The following is a 6803-nucleotide window of genomic DNA, read 5'->3' as shown; positions in this document are numbered from 1 at the left end:
TACTTGCCACCCTACAAAAAACCAAAAAAACCACCAGCTACAACATAGACAATATGTTAGATATCCAAGAACCAGGAACTTGTGCTCTCTTCCGGTGGTAGCTGAGAAGAGAATGGAGGTGCAACCACCCTTAAAGGGAAGGCCACACAAGTCAGAGCAGAACACAAAAAGCCCAACGAGATCAATGAATGCAGAGCCTGAAAAACAACCCATGCTTTATCCACAAAATGGTCAGGAGCCAAATATGACAAAAAATCCATAGAGGCTCTAGTAGTTTCCAAGGAGTCATATATCAATCCCATTCATAACTGATGAAGCAAATGACCAGACTAGCCATTAGCCAAAAGCTCATGGCGAGGAAGAAAACCCCCGAAAGGAAAAGAGCCCATATCAAATTGATAACTATCCAATGCAACAAAGACCAATTCCCAATTACAAACTGACGAGAAGACAAAAAAGGATACCAAGAGGCGAATCAAATCCAAATCAACCAGAACATCATAACAAATAGTAATAAAATGAGTGAGAAGCTCATCATAAGAAATTTGACGAGCAATCTGTAACCACCTACACCCCAAAAGTCTATGAAGCTCAAAATCCATTGTGGGAGTAAATAAATTGAAAACTTTACCAAGTTTAATAGAATTATCCTCACTTGCATCGTCATCCCCCAATGAATGAGCTTCTAGAACCACTCTATATACTCCACCCAAAAAAGAGGATGACATTTGCAGGAAGAAGGGCACCGACAATTAAACAGAAAAAATACAAAAAACTGCTTTTAGACATTGACAGAAGAGAAATGTACTTTAAAGGAAAGAAATGGCCTGAAAATCCGACAAAGGTACTAAAACAAACCACTAAAATCACACTTGTATCAATTCGTACGCATTTAAAAATCTTCCATTATAAATCATAAGTAAGTCTCCCACAAGTAGGATACTAGCATGCAAAAATAAAACTAACCGTACACCAAACTGACAGACCTAGACAAGCACAAGGCGGCCAGAAGGAAGACATTAATCATCAGATGATAAAGCCTTACAAATGTACCAGCGGCTGGAGGAGATGAAGCATGCATAAAATAATCTAGCCTAAAGGATAATTATTACACAAATGACACATGTCACAGCCATAACCCAATATAAATGAGGATGATATTAATAAGACATAAAAACACATAAGAATCGAAAAATAATATCAAAGGAAATCTATCTCCAAATTTAGATAGAAAAGATTATGAAACCTTTTAGAGAAAATTCCCATACATTACCAAATAAACCATTTAAGTTGAAGTGGCCAAGATAAAGATCCCAAACTGCAGCTTTACCAAATGTGACGATATTCATAAGTGAGAAAGAAAAACAACTTAAACCTCACAAAGGAAATAAATATTTTTCCCCCATATGTATACCGAAGGGAAAAAGAGTACACCATATTAAAAGACAAGCTGATAAGTACTGTCAACCAAGCCTCACTAGATATCACCACATTCGTCTATGTCAATGTCATTTCATCTTCTAAATTGATTTAGATTTTTCATTGTACCTTTCAAAATAGAGTACCATCATTTTTCTAATTTTCTTGGCATTCATTTTTCCTAGTATAGTTTAGTTTTAATGTGTTAATTCTTAAAAATCCAAAAGTTTTGCATGTTGCAAATGCACACAATACAATTAGTTTTTAAATCTTCATATATTGATATGAGTATCATCTCCTTAGTATCTCATTCATATCTAATATATGAAAATTCCCTCAATGAACAATGGGTGGTGAACCTTGATTGGATGTAAAGGATATTATACAATAAAGAGATGTTCATATATATACATCAATTTCCTCCCTTTCAAATGATGACCTAAATTATTGAGTGTGCCACTCAAATTATACTGTCACCATCTATCTATTTTTCTTGGCACTTCATCATAGACTAACTTACTTTGACTCTATGAACAATAATCTAAGAGTATTTTTTGCACAATTATCTATATTAAAATTAAATTTTTGAGTCCTATTTATCCACGTGAGTGTCCTCTCCTAAGTAGTCCATTAATATCTACTCTATGTAAGAATCCTTAGAGAAAAAGAGGTGGTCAATTTGATGAATGAAAAGTATTCAAGAAACATTGATGTTTATATATAATAATGTCTTCTTGTTCAAATCACCACCTAAACTATTGAGGGTTCCACTTAAATAAAAGTATAATCACTTATCTATTTTTCTTTTGATTCCCCCTTCTTATTATAATTTACATATACTTTGTGCATAAGAATCCAAAATCCTTTTTTAAACCAATTATTTATATTAGAAGAAGTGCCCATATATCCATGTGAGTGTCCCCTCCTCAATCTATCATTGATATCAGATCTATAAAAATATCTTGGATGAAAAATGGGTGGTGAGTCTTGATGAGATGATATGAATTCTAACAATAGAGAGATATTGATGTATATATCCTCTCTTTGATCTCACCATAAAATTATTTAGTGTCTAACTCAAATCAAAGTACCATTCCTTATACCTTTCTTGGAATTCCCCTTTTTCTAGAGTCCAATTTATTTTGTCCATGTGCATGATAATCCAATAGTTTTCAATATCGCAATTGTACATATTAAAAGAAAAATTGGAGTCTCCATATATCCATGTAGGTATCCTTTCCTTAATATGACATTCATATAAAATTTATGTAGATACCTTCAAAGAAAATTGGATGGGTAGTCTTGATGGAATGTAATAAAAGGAAAGCACTAAATATGTGTGTGTGTTTGTACACACACACACACACACACACACACACATATATATATATACATACATGTATATATATATACATGTATGTATATATATATATATACATACATGTATATATATATACATGTATGTATATATATATATATACATACATGTATATATATATACATACATGTATATATATATATATGTATATAAATGTATATATACATATACATATATAGATACATACATATATATATATACATATATATATATATACATATACATATATATGCATGTATATATATATATATATACACACACTTATATGTATATATATACATGCATATGTATATATATATACATATACATGTATATATATACATATACATGTATATATATACATATATACATGCATATACATGTATTTGTATATATAAGTTTAAAGATATAATTACATATATGTGTGTGTGTGTACATGTACATATATATACATATATATACATACATACATACATACATACATTAATACATACATGCATACATACATATGTATATGATATGTATATGTATATGATATATATGCATGTATGTATATGTATATTTATATGTATATGTTTATGTATGTATGTGTGTGTGTGTGTGTGTATGTGTGTACACAAACACATATTGACAATGTGCATAAGAATATAATTTTTTTTTTGATGTCCAATCCATATTAAAAGAAAATTTTGATTCCATCTATCCATGTTAGTGTGCTCTCGTTAGTATGTCATTAGTATTGAATCTATAGGAATATTGCCAAATAAAAATGGGTGGTCAATATATACATATGTATGTACATACATGTATATATATATATATATATATATATATATATATATATATATATATATATATATATATATGTATGTACATAGATATATATATATATATATATATATGTATGTACATAGATATATATATATATCTATGTACATACATATATATATATATATATATGTACACACACACACACACACACACATATATATATATATCTATATATATATATATATATATATATATGTACACACATATATATGTGTGTGTGTGTACATACATATATATATATGTACACACACACACACACACACACACACATATATATATGTATGTACATACATATATATATAGATATATATGTACATATATATATAGATATATATGTACATATATATATACAAATGTATGTATGTATGTATGTATATATGTATATATGTATACAGTACATGTATATATATGTATGTATGTATGTATGTATATATGTATGTACATGTATACATATATACATACATACACACTAATATATTTGCCCTAAAATTCTGACGGAGAAGGTATATTGTGAATAGATTTGATTTTTTTTTTGAAAAATTGCCCGCATTTGTCGGAATTCTGACAATAATTCAATATATGTTTTTGGCAGAGAAGGAATTGGCAACAACATTTGTGTTTTCTACAAAACGTGCCCACATTCGTCGAAATTCTGACGACAGCGGACGTTACTTAAAAAAAAAAAAATACCAAAACATTTCAAATCATTTTGGCGGCCTCTTCCCATTCTCATGTTTCTGCCCCAGTAGCATACTCCCATACACAATTCCACCTCTGTCAAACCCCAACAACTGTATCGAGGTTGTGTCTGCGTAACGCCACGACCGGTTTTTTTTGGGTCATCCGAGCCTCAAAGCGGACCCGTAGGGGAGAGAGGGATGGGGGCAGAGGCATGAGACGGGTAGAGGCAGGTTGAAGCCGATCAAATTTATAGTGGAGTTTAGTCATAAGACAAGGTGGTTTGCTACCCATCTCTAGCAATCGGATCAACCGTTTGGATGCTAATGGTTCTACTGGGTGGATAACTGCAGGATCAACAACATTTTAATATCCAACTCGATCTGCTTCTGGCAGATCTGCTTGCCCCTCCACCATTAAATATGGATATGCTCGATCAACATCTGGAGGATATAAAATTGACTCTGCATCTGGATCGACAATTGGAGAATCTGCTGAATAGAGATCATATCTATTCGAAATCAATGCTCGAGTCTTGCTAGAAATGAATGGTGATCCTGAGTAAAGAAAGATAAAGAGCCTTGAAATGGTGATCTCGAGCAAAGCTTCTAATTCTCTGTTAGCGTGGGTGCAGGTGTAAAGCTCTGTCAACATCCTCCAGCCTATGCGAAAATGGGAGCTTTGAAATGGCACGCTGACTGTTTGACAGACTGCCTCATAGAAATTGGAATTTTTTGAACAAGGTATGAACATCTATCATAAGATAAATAATAGAGAAATTTTGTTACTCATCCAAAATAAATCCATGTTAGAGTTATTATCTTCAATACTTTCTCTTCGACAAGAGATAAAATTAAAAAACCACATGATTACTACGATAAATTTATTTTCTTATTAAAATTATAAATAATTACATTAGATATATATTCCACATAAAGAAAAGAAATGATGAAAATCATTTGTGTCTTAAATAATGAGATCAACAATTAAAAATGGGAAAATAATATCCTAATTACGACTCCCTAATTAGTATAAGATACTATTTCCAATATTATACTAAGGATAAATATTCAAAAAGTATAATAATTACACTAATACATATATCACTCTCATGCCTTCTTTAATTTGATATAAGGTCCCTCTATCTTGTTAATGCATGATAGCCTCAGTAAGATAAATGAGTGAATGAGAGATAAATGAAGTCTCTCATTCAATCATCTATCCTATCGATAAACTATGATGAAGACTTCAAGCTATTTCTCCTTCATTTGATGATCATTCTTAAATTTGTATATATTCAACCATACTTGCAAAGTTAGATCAATGCTTAACTACCGATAATCATTGGTTGTAAATGTCATAACACAGAATACCGATTGGTATCGGTTTACATTAAAACTAATGCAGTCCAATTAATGTCAGTTAACATATTAACTATGAACATCGATTGTTATCGGGCTTAACCAATGCACTCCAATTAATATCAGTTAATATATTAACGGTGAATATTGATAGTTATCGAGATTAACTAATACATATTGATTAGTATCAGTTGTCTTACATATGATAGACATGCCGATTAAGTATCAGGTGGTTTGTTAAGTGATATACATAGATTGGTAAATACATGATAATTCAAAAGGTGTGATCAAGAAATATCTTGATTGGTCATGTCTAATAGACATGACCCGTCAAGGTATTGCTTGATCCTCCTTGCTTATATTTATATATCAATCGACATTTGTGAGAAGGACATTGAAATCGATAAATGCTCCTCTCATCTGCAACATACAAGACTATAATCAAATTTATCATATTAAAGATATAACACATATTTGAAAGAAAACATAACCTTGAATATAACTTGCATCTTGAATTGAGAATTGAATAACATTTACATGTCCAAATATGAAGTCTCAAGGGAGTTGTATGTGTCAATTATTCAAGCTTCTTCTAAATCTATTCCAACCTCTTCTTCCAACACATTTCTTGATGATGGTTGAGGATCTTTAAACTTTGAAAATATGAATGAACAAACTCCTCTAGACATGATTTAAATACCACATTTAATTATACACATGGATGCAATGGACATGATTTAGGATGTGTGCAATGAAGTGTGGAGATTCGTGAGAAATATACATTACATTTTTCTAAAGAAGATTTAGGTTTCTATCCTCCTCATTTGTTGACATCCCCTCCCCCATTGTCTAATATATCTATGACTTTTCCAACAACTTTTAATATCACAACAAGAGATAATTTTGTATGAGTTTTTTAAAGCCAACTTTATTACTCTCCCCTTGAAAAATTGAAGAAAAAACCATAAACAAAATTAGGACAATCCTTTTTTCAAGCATCATCAACTATTCCACTAATGAATGTCATGATTTGGAGATTAAAATTCAACAACTTATTGTAGTTCTAGTAACATTTAAATAATAGGTGACAATGAGTTATACACTCATCATATCCCTTCTAAATGATATTTATAACCTATTATGTTTTTGTCTTGCTA

Source organism: Cryptomeria japonica, chromosome 3, assembly GCF_030272615.1.
Source record: "Cryptomeria japonica chromosome 3, Sugi_1.0, whole genome shotgun sequence".
Taxonomy (NCBI): domain Eukaryota; kingdom Viridiplantae; phylum Streptophyta; class Pinopsida; order Cupressales; family Cupressaceae; genus Cryptomeria; species Cryptomeria japonica.
This window is presented reverse-complemented; position numbering follows the sequence as displayed.